At 43.0% G+C, this 19,956-nt stretch overlaps 1 protein-coding gene across 1 annotated transcript in view; it reads right to left on the bottom strand.

Moving 5' to 3' along the window:
* Nucleotides 1-19,956, bottom strand: part of Fbxo34 (F-box protein 34) — a 131,343-nt gene that overhangs the window by 73,610 nt on the left and 37,777 nt on the right. The window lies entirely within an intron of this gene.

The raw sequence follows: 19,956 nt of genomic DNA, 5'->3' as shown, positions 1-19,956 counted from the left end.
GTTAAATGTTTAAAACAAAAACAAAGCCCTATTTTTCCCCCCACAGATACTGCACTGAAGCGCAGGAAATCAGAAAGAGCTTTGGATAACGATAGGCCATCGGTGTGCAAACCATTGTCACCTCCGTACAATGCTATCTGTGTTATCCTTTGCAGGGTCGGTTCTTTAACTCGTGAAACTCCCAGTAACAGCAGAGGAAGTCAGGTGGTAAGTGGTGGCATGTGCTCATAAAATATTTGCACTTGTGCAGCTGAGGGGTTGCCATGAGTTCCCGGTCAACCTGGACTAGATAGTGAAACCTTCTCCCCCAAACCACAAACCAAATCAAGCAACTAAACCCTATATAAATGTCCGTAACATAATATCCAGGTACGCATGCAATGAACGCTGGCTGTTAACAAACTGCAATGCTAGGCAATGCATGCCTGCTCTGGCACTGAGAAGGAAAAGGCTCCGGATTGCTGCAAGTTGCAGGCCAGTCTTGTCTATGCTGCAAGATTCTGTCTGAAACATACAATGGGGCTTTGAGAACCTGAGCTCAATCCCCAGAAATCATATCAAAAGAATAGTAAAGTGTGGTAGCCTGGACTATAATCTCAGCACTAAGGAGACTGAGACAGCCAGATCCCCAGGGTTTGCTGGCCAGCCAGTCTAGCATACTCAACAAGTTCCAAAAAAAAAAAAAAGACAGTGAACAGTGTCTGACCTCCACATGCCTGTGTGTCCACATAAACATACACACATATGAGTACACAGAACATGCATAAAATTATTCAGCCTAGTTGCCAGCCAATAAAGTTTTAAACAATTGTCACAGACCACATTAGGAAGATGTTCCCTTGACTTTCTCCATTTGTATAACAGCAAGAAAAAGGGCCAGAGAGCCAAAGCAATACAAAACACCACAAGCCCTGTAATGGACACTCAGTACACAGTGCTCCCCGTGTGTATGGTGGGGGGGTGGGGGAGTTGGGGGGTGTCAGTTACAATGATACAGAGAAACCTACAGGAGCTGGAACAGGCCAAGGTGGCCCAGCAGCAGAAAAGGTCTACATATATCATACACAATTTTGGTTACCATATCAATGACTAGAAATGACTTTTCTCAAGCCAGCAAGCGCTGCCCTAAACTAATACCAGTACAATGGCTTTTGTCTCGCATAAGCTTCTGTTTCATTGCTGTTCTGTGCTGGGGGTGGGGGTGGAACACAACATCGATTAAGAAAAAAGCTGAGACCCTACCACTTCCTGTTTAAAAACCATATTCCTGTCTCCAAAGGAGGCAAAACACCGCCCCACCCCCAGCCCATTCCATCTTTAGCTTCTTCCTCAAACCCTTAATGCTTACAGCATTCACTTCCCCTATCTCAGGGGAAGGAAACCAAGAACCAGGAGGCCGACTCCATTAGGCTTTGCGTCAAGGCCCATCTTTGCTGCAGGAACACAGGCCGCTCCTGTCTACCAGGAGTGTGCTATTGTGAGGATCCAGTAAGAAGGGCAAAAGTGCTTTCTAAAGTCTAAACTCAGGGCCAGAGAGATGGTTCAGCCAGTACTGTGCTTCCCCAGTGAGCAGGGAGACCTGAGCTCTACGCCAACAGCCGTGGGAAAGACGGAGGCCTGACATCACAAGCTTGTAGTCCCAGTGCGGGGGAGTCAAGACATGAGGAACCCCCAGAGCTTGTTGGCCAGTCTATCCAGATCACTCAGTTCCATGTTCATGAGGCCCCAAAAAGTAAAATGGGGAGGAAGCTGTACATGTATTTCAGCTTGGTAAAATGTGTGTCTAATGTTCATAAAGGCCTGGGCTCCACCAACCTCCAGAACCATATAAACTGAGCATGGTGGGGCTTACCTATAGTCCTACCACTCTTGAGGTAGAGGCAGGAGGATCAGAAGTTCAAGGCCAGCCTCAGCTACATAGTAAGTTTCAGCCCAATCTGGCTGCATGAGACAGGAGCAGGGAGACGGCTCAGCGGGTAAAGGTGTTTGCTGCCAAGCCTGATGACTTGAGTTCATTTCCTGGGTGCCACGTGGTAGAAAGAGAGAACTGACTCCCATAAGTCGTCCTCTGACCTGCCTATGTCTTGTGGCATGCACGCACAAACACACGCAATAAGTAAATAAATGAAATAAAAAATATCCTAAGTCAATGAATAAATAAACGGAACCAAAGAGGTGGTTCAACCGGTAAAGGTGCCGGCTGCCAAGTCTGGTGATCTGAGATTGATCCCCAGGACACACATGTGGAAAATGGAGAACTGACTCCCCCAAGTTCTGACCTCCACACACCTACCATTATTGGTGAAATTATTAAGGCCACTCCACGTAGTTAAAAGGGAGGTTTATTTAGTGGCATAACTTACAAATGAAGGGATAGGTAGGTTGAAGGGTCTGGGAAAGACATAGCTCAGTCCAGCGGTGTTCTCTGGAGAACTCTGCTCAGTCTACCTCCAGCATCCAGGGTCCGGGAACCAAGAGAGGGTGGCGCATCTGGATCTCGGGTCTTCAGGGCCCTCTCTTGGCCCTGCCTTGTAGGTGTGACAGTTACCAAAGCCTCAATGGGGGTTGGAACTTCCAGACCAAAGCTGGAATGGCTACCCACTACATACCATGGCATGTGCATTCACACATGTGTGAGCTCACACACACACACACACACACACACACACACACACACACACACACACATACACGTTAAAAAAAATAAGGACTGGAGAGATGGCTGAGCAGTTAAGAGCACTTGTTGAGTCTTAGCATTCACACAGTGATTTGAAACCATCCATAATCCCAGTTGCAGGGAACCCAATGCCATCTTCTGACCTCTGAGGACACCAGGCATGTGTGTGGTGTACATACATACATGCAGTCAAAAAATCCACACATAAAGTAAAATGAACAAGTTGAATTTTTAAAATGTAAGCAAGTAACTATGTAAAGGATGACTGAGGAAGACACCTGGCATGTGCTCACATGTACATGCACACACACACTTGATTATGGACATACACGAGGTTTAAAACTGACCTGGCATGGTGGCAGACATCTGTAGTCAAGCACTCAGGAGGCAGAGGGCAGGAGTATTATAAGTAACGGGTCAACCTAGGCTAAATGAGAGTCTATCTCAAAAAGGAGAGTTATATTTTTTTAAAAATCCTTTAGGTCAACTTACTTTAGTTTATCTCACTTTCATAAAGAACATAAGGACTGATGATTGACAACATCATAGCAAACCTAGGTAAGGCCTAGGTCTCTGTATGCCTATGACATCACCCTCAGAAGATCTCATTGTCAACAGTGTCCTTGGTCTTTCAGCAACTTTCAGAAGATGACTTTTATACCTCCGCCACTGTGGGCTGTGGTGACTTCAGTAGATATCTCACTTCCTGGAAACATGGAAGAAGTGATTGATTCCTTCTTCCGGCCAGAGACTCTCCATTTCTATCATGGAAATTAGCACCAGGGCAGGTTCTGATAACAGGATACAGTGCTTTCCAATCCCACCCCTTCATATTGGACTTTCTACTAGAATTCTGGGCTTAAGCAACAAGCTTCACCCCTGCTGTTCTCATGGCCTTCAATTACAAATCCTCCTGCCTCATCTCCCTGATTACTTGTTTGTGTGCCTGTTTGGTTATTGAGACAGGTTTCTCATTGCGCCTCAGAATAGCCTGGAAACGCAAGACCCTCCTGCCTCATCCTACCACATCCTGGGGTTATGGTGTGTGACCCTGTGGTCAGCCCCTAGTGAATTCAAGACCAGTCAGGGATACATGAGACCCTGTCTCTAAACATATGAATGAAATGCCTTCTCTAGCAGAATTTAGTAAGTATTACGGAGCACAAATCAATGACGTCATTTTGTTAGAGCCTTTTCTAGGTTAAGCAAAGGGACCTTAGCCTGGAAGGTCCCTCTCTGTAACTGGTTAGCCACAACCCTAGTTTGGGTGTTGGTTTAAGGATCCCCTAAGAGCACCAAAGATGCTATGATCTATGTATTAGGATGGGGGTTGACTTGGTACATTTACTGAGCAAGTGCAGCTTGGGTGGAGATTTTGCCTGTCCTTTTAGGAGGTGTGGAGTCACAGCTAAACTTCCTTTGCCATCCTACCTACTCTCCCAAAAGTATGTTCTTTCACAAAGCCATGTAGTTCTTTCATAACACGAACGCCACTCACTTTGATGTACCATTTCCTGTGGCACAACTGCTCTGAAGAGATGCGGAACTGAGTTACAGTCATCGATATATCAAGCAGCTAACCTCAAGTTGTGATTCTTATTTGGTAAACAATGGTTGAAGAAGTGCTTTAAGGATTTTTCCATAAGAACAACTGTATTAAGAAGCATCTAGCCCCTGTAGTTATGAGCGGTGGGAGCAGTTGAAAATAAATGGGAAGAAGAGAGACGTCTTGATCCCAAGACTCTTCCTGAAACTTGCCCAGAGGCCCTTAGCCAGTGAAGTCAAACGAAAGGAGAAAGTCTCTGAAGCCACAGACTCTGAGGTCCGAAGTTGACCAAACAGAAACACAGAAGTTGGGACTTTTTAAAGGAAAAGACTTAAGAGAGAACCAAGAGCTGAGATGACAATGCAGACTTAAGAGTTGGAATAAAAATCACAGAGAGAGGATGCAACCTTATGTATCCTGATAGTTAGTGTAGCACACAAGGAATTAAAGCCAGCTTCGTTCCAAGGACAAAGTTCATCACGCACACGGTCGCCATAGGCGTCAGCATCACCATTATCACCGCCACGCTGTCCCCAAACTCTGTGACTCTTCAGTCTGCTCTCGGAAGTGGGATCCATCATTATCAGACAAGCCCTCATCCTTGTTCATTCTCCCACTTGCCCTGTCTTAGCTAAAATGTCTCTCCTCTGAGAGCTTTCCCTGACTGTCAAGTCTAGTCATTCAGCCCGGCCATTTTCCTCTATTAATATACATCCCCAGTCAGAGCAGGTCCCAAAATATAGTTGTTGAATTAATAGAACTGTTCATAGTTTTTCTCATTAAGAAATAGTTGAATCTAGGACATAAGTGCTAATCCCCAGCAGATGAGTAATAAAAGTGATAAGAGAGTTGTGGCCATCAGAAAGATCCTGAATTCCTGCAAAGACACACTGATGATGAGGACACCTGAGTCTCCTAGAAACAGCAGAGCATCCCGAAGTAATGCTGCTGCTTTGATACGAGCTACACTTTTTTTTTCTATTTTTGAAACAGGGTTTCTCCATGTAACAGAATCCTGGCTGTCCTGGAACTTGCTTTGTAGATCAGGCTGGCCTCGAACTCACAGAGATCCTCCTGCTTCTGGCTCCCTAATGCTGGAATTAAAGGTATGTGCCACCATGCCTGGCTCAAGAGCTACACTTGATCAGAGATTCTCCATCACCAGCTGATCACAAAACTATGTATACTGATCACTGAGCAGTTAGATAAGTGGTTCTTGACCTGTGGGTCTCGACCCCTTTGTGGTCAGAATGATCCTTTAACAAGAGTCACCTAAGAATATCAAAAAACCACAGATATTTATATTATAATTCATAACAATAACAAAATTACAATTATGAAGTAACAATGAAAATCTTTTTATGATTGGAGGTCACCACAACATGAGAAACTGTATTCAAGGGTCACAGCATTAGGAAAGTTGAGAACCACTGATATAGATAGACTGGCATTAATTGAGAAATCATACATAGCTGATCTCTGCTAGCCTTTCTGTGCCCCGGAGGCAGTGGGTCTGCACCTGTGGAGTGAACAACGATTGCTCTAAGTCAATTACTTTCCTTCCACGGGAAGATTGACTTCACTTCCCAAAGACATTTGGCCATTTCCAGAGACCAACTGTCACCACTTAAGGGGAGACACTGTAGGTGTCCAATCAATGCTCCACATTCTGCATCAGGGAGTACAGTTCCCGACACACAGTCACACCACCCAAAACACCAATAATCCCAAACTTGAGAAGCCCTGCCCTGAGCAAAACAGTGTTGACCAACTTCCCTGTAAATGATTGGCTCCAGTGAGTGAGACTCAAATCTTGGCAATAAAATACAAAGGGAAGTTTGCTGATATATTGTTGGAAAGGGGGCTTTTGTTTTGTTTTGATTTGATTTGTTTTGTTTTGTTTTGTTTTGTTTTGTTTTGTTTTGTTTTGTTTTGTTTTGTTTTGTTTTGTTTTGTTTTGTTTTGTTCACAGGGGATCTTACACTGTAGCCCTGACTGGCTTGGTATCACCATGTAGCTCAGTCTATCCACAAATTCCCAGCAACCCTTCTGGCTCAGCCTCCTAACAGGCGCACACCTCCATGCTGAGGTGAAAGGACCTTTCTTAACCTTAAAGAAGACTGGTAAAATGCATCACACACTTTTCTGCTTGGAGAGAGAGGGGGAAGGGGATAAGGGAAGAAGGGGAGAGGGGTAGGACATAAGATTTAGGATGCAATCCCTCTGTGAGATGCCTGTTAGAGGTGGTGGTGTCTAGAACAGTGCCTGTCTGGAATGCTGGACCTCAGAGCAGTTAGCAGAAGCAAATTAACGAGGATAGCAAAGCCGAAGAATGGAAGCTCCCTGCATCCTTCCTGGTATCCACGAAACTGACTAACCAACCCTTGAGATTTCCTGTCAGATGAGGTCCTACATCCCATTATTATTAAGGAATTTATGGGGCTTTAAAAACTCTGTGGCTGAAAACATCCTAGCGTATACATTGTATATTTTTATTTTGTCTAATAGGTTGAATAGAAAACAATATAAGGGGAGAAAGACTCTGGCCTATTCTTCTGGAAACAAGCTCGGTAGCTGGCTAATAATAAAATACTTTTTTATTTTTGTGCTTCCAGGATCTCTTTGAATTAGTTATATCAGAGGCTAATAAAAATCAGTGATAGGGAGATTTTTTTTTCTATTAATGCTTAGGCAGTGTTCTCTAAATAAACCAGGAGGATCTCATGTGCCATTTTGAAATCTTTAAGAAGATGGCATTTCCTAATGACTACAATTTAATTGGCCGAACCTTCAGCACGTGCGTGAGACCAGCCAGCCTGGCCTTGCTCCTGATAAGCACTTGAACACCTAATTAGCAGGCACCTGCTACAGCAAGGCGGACCTGGCTGGCTAAACTAACCTAGTTACATAGCTTGCTAAAATGGCCCGGGGAATGAATTTTACTTAGAATTGAGTTCTCTGAAAAAGCCAGCAACTTCTGGTGCAGTTTCTGAGTTTGCTGACATTTTCTTAGCAGCCATAATGATGCTTCTATTGCCAAGTCTTGCTTGAAAACACCAACAACACTTTTCAAAAAGCGTGTGTGTGCACACACACAAAAACACACACACACACACACACAGAATAACTGTGATGAAAATTAAAATGAGTTTGTAACTGAGACCTATGCCAAAGGCAGCATTCAACATAAAGAAGACATTCTCCTACCATGTTGAATACTGCGTCAGAAGGGGAGTGAATGGCAGCCGAGTGATTACCAGTTGAGAAAAGGCTGGGCCAGCACAACAGGCAATCTGGTCTAGTTTCATGCTGTTCTTTACTCACCTCCAGGGCCCAGGAGAGGAGAAGTGGGTTACAGAAACGTTGTCCCTGACCATCTGACTGGGGAGCTCTAGGCGATGCCCGCACATCAGTGACTGAAGAACAAGGAAGAATTGTTGCCAAGGGGCCAGGGACCTGTGTACTATGATCAATCCACGTGAGTCTATTAAATGGGTAACAAAATTTATGAAGATATAAATTGAGGAAATACACTCACAAATACAGCAGAAGTCATCCTCTGCTCTGACCAGGAGCGAATCCACCTTGCAGGTAGGAGCAGGGAGAAGGGGCATGGGACCCTTCTCCACTTCCTGTAAGAGGGACAACAGCAGGAAGCACCGCCTCCTTCCGGCCCTATCCACTACATTTCCCTTTCTTGTCTAAATAAGGAGGTTCTAATCTTAATATAAACTATATGCAATAAGAATGATTATCAAGTATTGTTCAGGAAAAACAAAGCAAAATGGAACTACAACCAACAAGAAAACAACAAATAAGAAAGACATGCTAAATGTCCAGAACATGGGTAAATGGCATATTTACCAAGATTACTCCCATAGCTGCTCTGTCTTGAAGATTCTAACTCGAGTATTAATATGGTCTAGCTAAGATGTGAGAAGATTGTAACTGTAACTATCTAGTCTTTAACCCCATCAAAGACCTGAGAAAGAACATAATAATACCCGAGAAAGCGGAAAATGCAAACAATTTCCAAAATTCTTTCAAGAATAGACAGAGACAGTTGGCAGCCTGGACAATCACCTAAAGTTTCTCAGCATCATTGGGGCAACCAATTTGGCTATAGGCCTAGAATATCTGACAGACCATTTTCAGAAGCAAGAAGTTTAAAAGACCATCTTACCCTGTCTTGGCAAGGTTCAGTAGTCACTTTTCCTTGTGTCTTGCTCATCCAGAAAGGACAGCATTCATACTGTCAGCAGTCGAGGCAAGGGAAGTTCTTTGCCCAGCAGGCCATTATGTGCCAGGAAGAAGACAAACTTCCAAACAGAAATGTCTCAGAAGCCCAACATTCTCTCGGGGTCAGATCAGTGCTGCCAAGAGCAATGATGTCTCACACCAACAGAATTCTAAAAACATTTAAATGCCATATTCTCGAGGTCTATGAAGTGTTTGAAGATTACCTATCCATCTGACATATGTTTCTATAAATCTGGAGAGCCTAACTAACACAACTATAGAAATAACAAGCATGAATGACTATAAATCAGTAAGTCTTCTCTACTTAAATAACTAAAAGACTGAGGCTTCATATTAAGATAAACAGTCCATAAACAGATGTACCATATAAGGAAAATGACATCAAAATTGTGACAATATACAAAATAGCTTAAACAGAGGTAGGAATGTATAGTGCAATATGCAATGTGACAATAATCTTAAATATGTATCAATATACAAAATATCTTAAACAGAGGTAGAACATACATACAGTATGACAAATATAATATTACATTTGTATCAATATATAAAATATTTCAAACAAAAGAATATGTGTACAATACAACAAATATAGTTTTGTATTTGTATCAATATACAAATTATCTTAAATAGGAATATAAGAATAGTTTACATTTGTATCAATATACAAGAGTCCATATCAGTGCAAATTATTTAAGGCTGATATTTTACTGAATTAGTTTACTAGTAAATACAATAATCTACCTTAATATCCTATACATATTCATTCCCCTTTTTCTTTTCTAAAGGAGAATACTGAGTCCAAATTTTATTGTTCCACCCCCAACATTACAACCATCCATCCATAACCCTGAGATTAATTAAACATTTGGGAGAGGGGCTTCATTTTCTTAGAATTACTTCCTGTTGTTTAGGGGCCAATGGTATCTCTGTGGGGTCCTGTAAGAAAGCTCAGATAGTTAGGTCTCAATAGGGCTAGCTGTAGAGTCTGCAGCCAGTCTCAGCAATGGATAAGGTTGTCTGAGATTCTGGATGGAAGTGTAGTATGATAGACCATCTCACCTTGGAACTGTCCTGAAGAGTTTTTAGTCCAAAGCTGATCATTGAGTAATGTTCTTAGGTACCATGACATCTTTCTGGACCAAGCAGAGTCATTGTTGTGGGGCTCCATCTTCCTTCTAAAGACTTCAGAGATTGGTATTGAGAAGACTTATTTCTACTGTGGAAAACTTGAACATTATTAATATCAAAATGGAAAGTTTGGATCTAAAGATGACATGACATGTGAGGAAGAATTCTGAGAAATCAATAATAGGCATGGAAAGAAATAGAATCTTGGTAACAACAGTCCCTAGATTATTGGTTTTATTCTGTCTCACATCAGTTGGCTCTTCCGATATGAGAAAGAATCTCTTAATTTTTTTTTTCTTTTAACAGCATGCTTAGGTTTAGAGGAGAGAGGCACATTCCAGCTCCAAAGCCAGCTTGATTTATAATTGAATCAGGACCACAGCAATTCTACAGTTAAAGAGATATTGATGTTAGGCAGTGAGATATTGCCCTGTAGAGTATATTAGTACCAATAGGCTCTTCCCTTCTGCTGTAGACCTCTGGGTGTCCAAAGCCTTATGATTTCTTAAAGATGGGAATTCCTATTATCCTGTAAAGACAAAAAACGGAACCCTGCCCTGACCCTTGTTTGTTGAGTTTTTCTTACAACTTGTAGAGATGTCACATTGGTGGATGATCTTTTACTTCTCCTCATCAAGGGGTTTTTCCTGTTCAAATCGAATTTTTATTAATTTTGTATCCATAGTTTTCTTCTCCTGCAGAAACAAAAGCAAAACCCCTTCCCCAATATAGGATGTATTCTGGTTTCCATTCCGAGGTCAACACATCTTTGAAGTAAACCAGTTGGTTTAGCTTGGAAATTTTTGTTGTTGTTGGTCAATGTCTCTCCACAGCTGTTGTTCCTTTCTCATCAGCATTGAGAAAATTCAAGGTTAATAAAGCACTATGTAATCTATTTCTAGGAGTCATTGTTACTGATTGCTATTTATTTAGCATATCCTTTAAAGTTTGATTGGATCTTTCTATGACTGCTTGGCCTGTGGGATTGTGTGGTATACATGTAACATGCTTTATATCATAATAAGCAAAAAATTGTCTCATTTTACTTGAGATATATATTGGGACATTGTCGATCTTAATTTGTACAGGTATTCCCATGATGGCCATAACTTCTAATAGGTGTGTAATCACAGAATCAGCCTTTTGGCAAATACCACTACACCTGTGGATAAAGCGGGTTTGGAGGTGGGCTGGGGAAGCGCTGCAGCAAAGCTCCAATTGGATGGTCACAGCACTTGCCTGGAGAGCGGTATAAATACTCCCACCCTGGTCAGGTTCAGGCTACCAATGTGTTGGAGTTGGGAAAGGAAGCTCGGAGTCGGCTCTCAGCAGTTCCTCGGTGCTAGCTCCAGGATATTGGAGCTTTTGATGTGGACGCTACAGCAAAGAGTTAGAAAATAACATTTTATGTCCCTAGGCTCTTCTGCTTCTCTGTAACATCAGATCCATGACAGCAGGATAAGGGAAGGACCACTCAGACCACTGATCTCCAATTCAGGTGGCGAGTGGAGCCAAAAGAAAATTCTGAGCATCTGTCAGCATGATGAACACTAGGATAAAGTCTTTTGATTCTCTAGGAGATGGGAGTTAAGATGGGGTTGGCATAAGAGAAGAATCTTTTATCAGAGGGACCTCCAATCCTAGGGGGAAACATATGATCCATATAGGGCTCCGGACCCTTGACTTCCTCAACATTGCTGGATAGTCCTTCCTTGTGGATATGATTGGTAAGAGGGTCGCTTCCTTAGGGGTTAGTCTTGGATCTCTGACCAATGTGAAAGCTAGGAACTTAAGAGTATTTTCCAAGCACCTAAATGCGTGCATTTTCTCTTCTTAAACTATCAAGTTTTCTCCAGCCTAGATAACTCTCAACCAGTTGTTATGACTCTTCCTTTTATGAAAAAATAAACTAGCTTTGGTGATATCTCATGAATTATTTTCTATCTCTTTGGAAGGAATTTTGGCTTTGACTTTTTGTTCAGCTCTTCACATCTTTCGACCCTTATGCTTCTAGCCCTAATCTATAGAGTAAATTGCTTCTGAATTGTTTTTTTTTTTTTATGAAATTTCATTTCTTTTCCTTGAGGTTATTCTGAAAGAACTTGGACATTCTGCCAGAGTTTGGCCTCTCCCTTCCTGAGAGCTCTGTGTTCATTTTGGTTCTATTTGTGGAAGAATGACATTCTGATACAAAGAGGACCATCTAGTCAAAAAGTACCATTCTGAAGACAAGATTCAAAGGACATAACCCGACCAGGTCCTGGTGATAGTAGGACCCACACTGGAATAGGAGACTCGGGTGAAAGAACTACCTGGCACCTTCTCCTCTTGTGTTTAATCAGTCTAGTTCTTGATCTGAAATCGAATTCATCTCTGAGCTGAGGATGTCTTTTTTGTCTTTCTTTCTCATGAACAATGGCATTCCACAGCAACAGTGCCTCTATGGGTTGGCTACACCAGGACTTCCAGGAAGACTTCTTTCCACAGTTTCGTTTGTCTTTCTCTACTTTGCCTACAGGGATCAAAATGTCTCTACCGTCTGTGAAGCTGTTGTCCTGAGGTTGGGGGTAAGTTTCATTCTACAAAGAGAAAGACACCCCTTCCTTAACCCCCAGATCCTCCTTCAGGCTCTAACACCATCTCCCCTCTTCTTGACATACCCCTTAAAATGTTTGAGGCTGTCTCTCCAGCCCTCATAACAAAATGGGTACCTCTTCTTTCACGCCCTTCCCACCCTTGTTTGCCCTCCATTCCCACTCTGCTTCAGATTTCTTGATTGTCAATTTGTGTCATGCTCAATGACTGCTGTGGTTTCTATCCCCTCTCCAGTTGCCTGAGGTGCTCAGGACCCCAACAACCGTCCTTTTATTGCCTTCTTGGGATACAGATGTAAGGGCTGAAGTCATGGGAGGAAGGCAGAAGATACATCAATAGAGCAAAATACAGCAGGCTGAAAAATAATGATTGTGGTAAATCAGGTACTGGTTTGGAAATGTCTACTATGGTCACCAGTTTTACCAATTTCTTCCCTCCTATCTGTACTATATACATTTAGGATTTTTTTTTTCTTCAAAAGCCTTTGCACAAGTAACTCATCTGTAACAATCCATTTTTTTTCACACTCCATTCAGGCGTCTAATTCCAAATTTCTCACATTGTGTGGTTTTCTTCCAATCTTTCTCCAGTGGAGTCCAATTTCTCATTTTTGGCCACTTTTCCCTGTACACTTGCCCTCCCCCCACAATTGTTTAGAACGTGTTCCATATGTCCTAAGCATGTCTAGACTTCTTTTCTGTGGGATAAATTCCTCCAGTCTTCTGTTCCATTCTTCAGCTTCTTGTGAACACAGCATTATGCTTTCTTGATAATCAGACTTTTCACCCAAAATCCCTTTTAGTGCTTCTGACGTTGCTGGCATTTCTGTCAGGCATTTTGAATTCTGTTTTGGGAGCAGTCTTGTGTTTTTTGTCACACATTCTAAAGACTAAATCATTCTCATGCTGTCAATCACATTCAATTTGTTTTGAATGCTTGCATCTTTTCTTTCTTAAGTTCCTGGTTTCAAACCCAAGGAAAGATCTGGCAAAGCCCAGGCCATTATCAAATGTCACTTCCATTAAAACTGATGAAAGTTTCCCAGTCCCTTTCCTTCTCCCCTGAAGGGGACCTGAATTTTATTAGCAGTAGTATATTATTGGAACTCCTGATGGAGTTTGGATCTAATGGCAGCTCAGGAATCAGCAGCGATATTTACCCACGTTAGCCTCTGAGTTGAGGATTACATGGTGCAAGAGTTTACTATTTGTTTATTCATTTATTTGACTTTGTCTCCCCACCCCACCCCTCTTCAGACAGAGTCTCACTCTGAGACTGTAGATTGGTGCCACCTTGCCAGGCTGGCTTAAGACTTTTTTTGGTAAGTTTTCTGTATTATCCTTACCACCTTTCTTGTAAACTTTAGATTTTTTTAATTAATAAACTATATTTTTAAAATAATTCTTAGGTTCACAACACAGTTAAGTGGGAAGTACAGAGTTCCCATGTGTGCACAGCATCTTCCACCATTTACAGCACGGTGGTGGTGTGCTTCTTACAGGGATGAGCCTAGACTTACACATCATGTTTGCCTAAAGTTCTTTGCATATGTCAGAGTTCTCACTTGATGTCAGGCATTCTCCAGGTTTGGTTCAATGTGCAGTGACTGCATGCATCATTGTGGTATGGCACAGAATAACTTCACTGTCCCAAAGCCCTTCTATGCTTAGGCTGTTCATCCTTCCCTACCATATCCCTGGTGATCAATAATTTCTTTTGTTTCCATAACCTTTTCCAGGGTGGAATTTAGTATGTAGTCATTTCTTTTTAAACTCTAGTTGTTGTTTTATTTTTACAGGACTAAGGATTGAACGCAGCTCTTCATTAGTACAGTGACACCAGGTATAAGCCTCAGCAGATGTGATAGGAAGTGCTGGTAGAACATTGGCCAATGACTCTTTTCCTCTTGTAATTTTTTTATTCTGAAGCCCTTAAAACATTATGATGTCCATAAAAGTGAGAATAAGAATTCCTCTTGTATTAATCAAGGTTCTCTAGAGGGAAAGAACTGAGAGAATGAATGTATTTTAAAAGGGGATTTCTTAGCATAGCTTACAGGTTGTGGTCTAGCTAATCCAACAATGGCTGTCTTCCAGCAGAAAGTCTAAGAATCCAGTAGTTGTTCAGCCCACAAAACTGGATGTCTCAAATGGTCTTCAGCCTCTAATGCCAGTGAAGAAATGAAGTTGCTAGCAAAAAGGCAAAGAGCAAAGAGCATCCTTCTTCCATGTCCTTTATATGGGCTACCACCAGAAGGTGTGGCCCAGACTTAAGTTGGATTATCTCACCTCAAAAGATCTGCATTTAGGATAGTCTTCCTATTTAAAATGATTTAATTAATAAAAATCTCTCCCAAGTGCACAAGCTACTAGGGTTTTAGTTAATTCCAGATGTAGTAAAATTGACAACCAAGAATAGCCATCACAAACCCACCCCTTGTCAAGTTGATACACAATCACATCTCTTTGTCATGCTTAATTTCAAAATGAAAGTGACAGCCAGACCATATTGTGCCTACGGTGATATAACTACTCCACGTATGACCACAAATGCATAATAAATTTTAGAATACGTGGCCATGTCCCTTGAGAGACATTCTTTTAGTGACTCAAAACTGAAATATGATAACCACTGATATTCTCTCCATTGATATTAAATTACACAATATAGAAATGAGAAAAGAACACACAAATATCTTCACAAGCACATTCTTAACAAAATATGACAGAAACATGCATGTCAGTTATATAATCCTTGCTTTTGCAACTGGCCATGTGGCCTTGGTCGGTATTTATAACTACCTTTCTCTACTACCCATTCTATATTTCTTCCATTGTAGGGAAGCAATCCAGTTTCCACTTGGTAATCTGGATCAATCATCCCTCCTAACACTATTACTTTCTTAGCCTGTTGGATTAAGGGCATCAGAAACCCAACGTGGCAAGAGGGAAGTCTGAGCTTCCAGTTCAGTGGAATGTTTGTTGTGTCTCCTGGCAGGGGCACTCCCCATTCTGGAACCAAAACTTCTAGGCCAGAAGAACCTAAGGTCATGGGAACAGGAAGCAAAAATTTTCCTAGTGGGTCACTAGGCAGGAGAGTGGAAACATTACTTTTTTCCACCCCTTGATTCATGGACGCATAGATCCTGGCTATGGGAGAAACAGTACCATATACTGGATGCTGATTCAAAGCATATACCACTTCTGGAGAAGCCTGCTCCAGCCCTCCGGGCTGCTGCCACCTAATTGGCCCTGTAACTGTGTCTTCAAAAGGCCATCATTCTATCTGGCCAGCTGCTTCAGAATGTTGGGAAACATGATAAGGCCAACAGAGCCCATGATCGCCCACTGTTGCTCTTCTCTGGCTGTGAAGTGATGAGTTCCTTGGTCAGAAGCAATACTGTGTGGAATATCATGATAAGGCATTCTGTAAGTTCATGAATGGTAGTTTTGGCAGAAGCACTACCTGTAGGAAAGGCAAATCCATAACCAGAATAAGTATCTGCAACATTAAGGACAAACCATTGTCCCTTCCATGAAGACAATGGTCCAATATAGTCAACCTGCTATCAGGTCGCTGGCTGGTTTCCTGGAGAATGATGCCATATCTGGGCCTCAGTGTTGGCCTCTGCTGTTGGCAGATCTGGCATCAGCGGCAGGTGTAGCTAGGTAGCCATGGTGACTGAAAGTCCAGGTTGTCGACCCATGCATAACCACATTGGTCATGGGCCCATTGGGCAAAGACAGAGGAGACTGAGGAAAGAGACTGGTGAGTTGATTCCTTCACTGGCATTAGAGGCTACTTCTTCAGGGTTCCGGCATATTCTGAAGAGCGTCTGAGGTATCTAGCCTTGTGGATCACTGGATTTTATGCTTGAAGGGGAAAGTATCAGCTCAGGACCCTCAAGGCCAAGTTCTCAGCACAAAGGAGATTTATTTGCCCCAGAACAGAAAGCAAGGAACAGAAGACAAAGACAGGAGATAGAGGACCAGGGAGAAGGGGAAGGGAACAATGTAGTAGGATACTATTTGAAGGTGTGTTACTTTTGTTTATGTTGTATTTGTTTAACTCTGTGAAGCTGTGTTACTGTGCCTGTCTAAAACACCTGATGGTCTAATAAAGAGCCGAATGGCCAAGAGTGAGGCAGGAGAGAGACATAGGCAAGGCTGGCAGGCAGAGAGGATCAATAGAAGAAGAAATCTGGGAGGAAAGGAGTGGCCAGAGAATGGGGACTCCAGGGGCTGCCACCCAGCTACACAGACAGCCATGGAGTAAGAGTAAGATTTACAGAAGTAAGAGAACGGAAAAGCCCAGAGGCAAAAGACAGACGGATGATTTAAGTTCAGGAAAGCTGGCAAGAAATAAGCCAAGCTAAGGCTGGGCATTCATAAGTAGGAATAAGCCTCTGTGTGTGAATTATTTAGGAGCTGGCCCCCTAAAAGAGCCAAAAGAAACAACAACAGAACAAGGAAAAGGAGCAGAGGTATTTGTCCCAGGGTGCAGTGGAGACAAAGGACTGCCTCTGGATAGAGGGGAGATGGACGTGGAACACAGGAAAATGGCAGTTTATAAAGTTACAACAGGGGTTGGGGATTTAGCTCAGTGGTAGAGCGCTTGCCTAGCAAGCACAAGGCCCTGGGTTCGATCCTTAGCTCAAAAATAAATAAATAAAGTTACAACAGGGAATTCCTGTGTTAGGATGAGGTGTTTAAATTTAACTGGGCATGTCAATTAGGTGAGCCAAAGGTCATTTTGATTGCTGGACTTCAACACTTTCATAGCTGCACCTTGGTGGTCAACCTCAGGAAGAGTGTCTTAGTCAGGGTTTCTATTGCTGTGAAGAGATACCATGACCATAGCAACTCCTATAAAGAAAAAGAAAAACATTTAATTTGGCTGGCTTACATTTTCAGAGGTTCAGCCCATGATCATCATGGTGCAACATGGTGGTGTGCAGGCAGACATGATGCTGGAGAAGTAGCCATGTGTCCTACATCTTGACTCAGAGGCAACATGAAGTGGTCTGAGATACTGGATGTGCTTGAATATATGAGACTTCAAAACCTACCTTCATGCTTCTTCTAACAAGGCCACATCTACCCCAACAAAGCCATATCTCCTAATATTCCTGCTTCCTTTGGGGGCTGGTTTTTTGTTTGTTTGTTTTTGTTTTTGTTTTCAAACCACCACAAGGAAGCAATGGCCAAATAATGGACTGGACCTTGATGACTAACTTTAGGAATAGTAATCTAATGATTTTTAGCAAGGCCGAGGGGGTGGGAGCGCAAAGCCTGCCAGGGCCACATGCTCAGGTGGGCTAGTGTCCTTCAATGCTGGTAGACAGCCATTGTTAGAAGAATTAGACCACAGCCTGTAAGCCACCCTAATACATCCAGAATGTCGGGATATTGTGAGGAAGACCCCTCATCTCCTCCTCTAGCCTCCTAACATCTGTGATAGGCATGAACACCTGCACATATCACACGCGCGCGCGCACACACACACACACACACACACACACACACCACATATACATACACCACACACATACACACATGCACGCACGCACACATCACAAAAATGAAACAAACAAAAAAGTGTAGGAGACAGCTTAGAAATGGAGAGCAGAGAACCACAATCATCTGATTCAGACACGTATCTACAAGGCAGTGGTGGGGACTCTCTGGGTTCTCCACAGCATGTGTACTAAGATTCTGGAGTTTTTTGTTTGTTTCAAAATATACCATAAAACTCACATCATATGAAATGACTGGGATACATCTCTGCTCTTAGACTCTGAAAAAGTAAAACCCACTAAAAAAGATAAAAAGTGGCCGGAATGGACAATTCTAAGTGCCCAGAGCTTGCCTACTGGATGTAAGTTCATAAAGGGACCCACATCTAGTTTATTTGTGTATTGTTCAAACACCTTTTGCTCCTGGGAAGGCTAAGGACATCCTCGTCGGAAACTGCAATGGAGTTACAGAGTAAATGCCGTACAGCCCCATTTAGAGTACAGGCTGTGGCTGTTAGAACCCCGGAGTGATGCACATTCTGGGTTGATCTCTGATCCACCATCTATCTGCTCTTTCTCCACTCTCCTCTGTACCTTAGAAGGATGATGTCCAAGGACCTCAAACCCTGGGCTCCCTTTTTCTATAGCTTTCCACAGGAAATGACTAAAAAGGAACATTCCCCACCCCCCGAAATGGGGGACTAGAGAAAAGTAAGAGCTACACCCTGTGTCCCTCTGGCCATGGCTGTGTTACTCTATGGCCACAGCTCCAGCTTCCCAGGTCTCAGAGATTTTGCTGCCTCCCTGATCTCTTAAGGTTTACAGTAGCAATAGATTCCAGCTGTTGTTAATCTCGGGTCTTTCCCCAGCCTTTGATGGATCCCTTAACCTGGTCCATACTTCTGAAAATAGTGTCTCCATTAAACTCTTCAGTACAACTCAGTAAGTGGATCATTCATGACAGCCAGAGACTCACTGTTGCATTATGTTCATATTCCAGAAGGAAGAGAACTCTGTTCTCGTTACCAAAGAGTCTTGCTACTCGACCTTACCAAGCAGGTCATTTTCGCAGAGTCTGGATGAATGCACAAAAAGGCTTTTTGTGCTGCTGGAGATAAAGGATGCCTCTGCTTCATTCCGTATCTTCCGTAAATTCTCTCACTGGGGCCAGCTCGCAGCCTTCCCCTCTCCTCTCCCCCCCTGCCCCCCGCCGCCGCCGCCGCCGCCGCCGCCGCCGCCCCCACTCCTCAGTGCAGCCCCCTCCTTCCCCAGTGCTAGATTCATTCTCTCTCTTTCAAATCTCCCTTTCACCCGAGTCCCAGGACCACTGCTTTTTATGACCACTACCACTCTTCTGATTCAGTCTGCTTCTTTGAAAAGGGATTAGGATTTCTAATTCTGGAGATCAAAGTAGAAAGAGGGCAGGGGAGGACTTAAAGAAGTCTGCCTTCAGGTTGTATAATCTACCTGATCACCAGGTCCCACAGGTCAGGTTGGGCACCATGGTAGTGCTTCCTACAAAGGCTGGAGAGTCCACTAAAGACGACCTCTGACAAACTGGTCCACTGGGTATCTGATTCTAGGAGGAGAGAAGGGACGACTTCTTTGAGGAACAAAGACCCGAATTTAGCTTTTGAGGGTGGGGATGGCACAGAACATCACACGGAAACTTAAGCTGGCCTCGAATACTCAACATCCCCCGCTTCAGCCTCGCAATTGCGGGGATTTCACACAGGAAATACCACAACCATCTCGACTTTAGCACTGAAGGAGAGGCGAGCTTAAATCACTTCTAAGAAGAAAGAGGAACTTTCAGAACACGGGCAAGGATGTGAGCAACGAGTGTGGAAACATGGCAAGAAATGACCATGCCACTTTGATGTTAGGAAGAAAGGGAGTCTGATGTGGTAGCCCATGCCTATAATTCCAGCATTTGGGAGGCTAGGGCAGGCAGATTGCCATGACTTTAAAGTTGACCTTGATTATATAGTAAGTTCCAAGCCAGCCTGGGCTACAGAGTAAGATTTTATCTTGAAGAAGAAGAAGAAGGAGGAGGAGGAGGAGGAGGAGGAGGAGGAGGAGGAGGAGGAGGAGGAGGAGGAGAAGAAGAAGAAGAAGAAGAAGAAGAAGAAGAAGAAGAAGAAGAAGAAGAAGAAGAAGAAGAAGAAGAAGAAGAAAAAAAAAGTCGGGCATGGTGGCACACACCTTTAATCCCAGCATACAGGAGGCAGA

Source organism: Peromyscus maniculatus, chromosome 9 (genome assembly GCF_049852395.1).
Source record: "Peromyscus maniculatus bairdii isolate BWxNUB_F1_BW_parent chromosome 9, HU_Pman_BW_mat_3.1, whole genome shotgun sequence".
NCBI lineage: Eukaryota > Metazoa > Chordata > Mammalia > Rodentia > Cricetidae > Peromyscus > Peromyscus maniculatus.
This window is presented reverse-complemented; position numbering and strand designations above follow the sequence as displayed.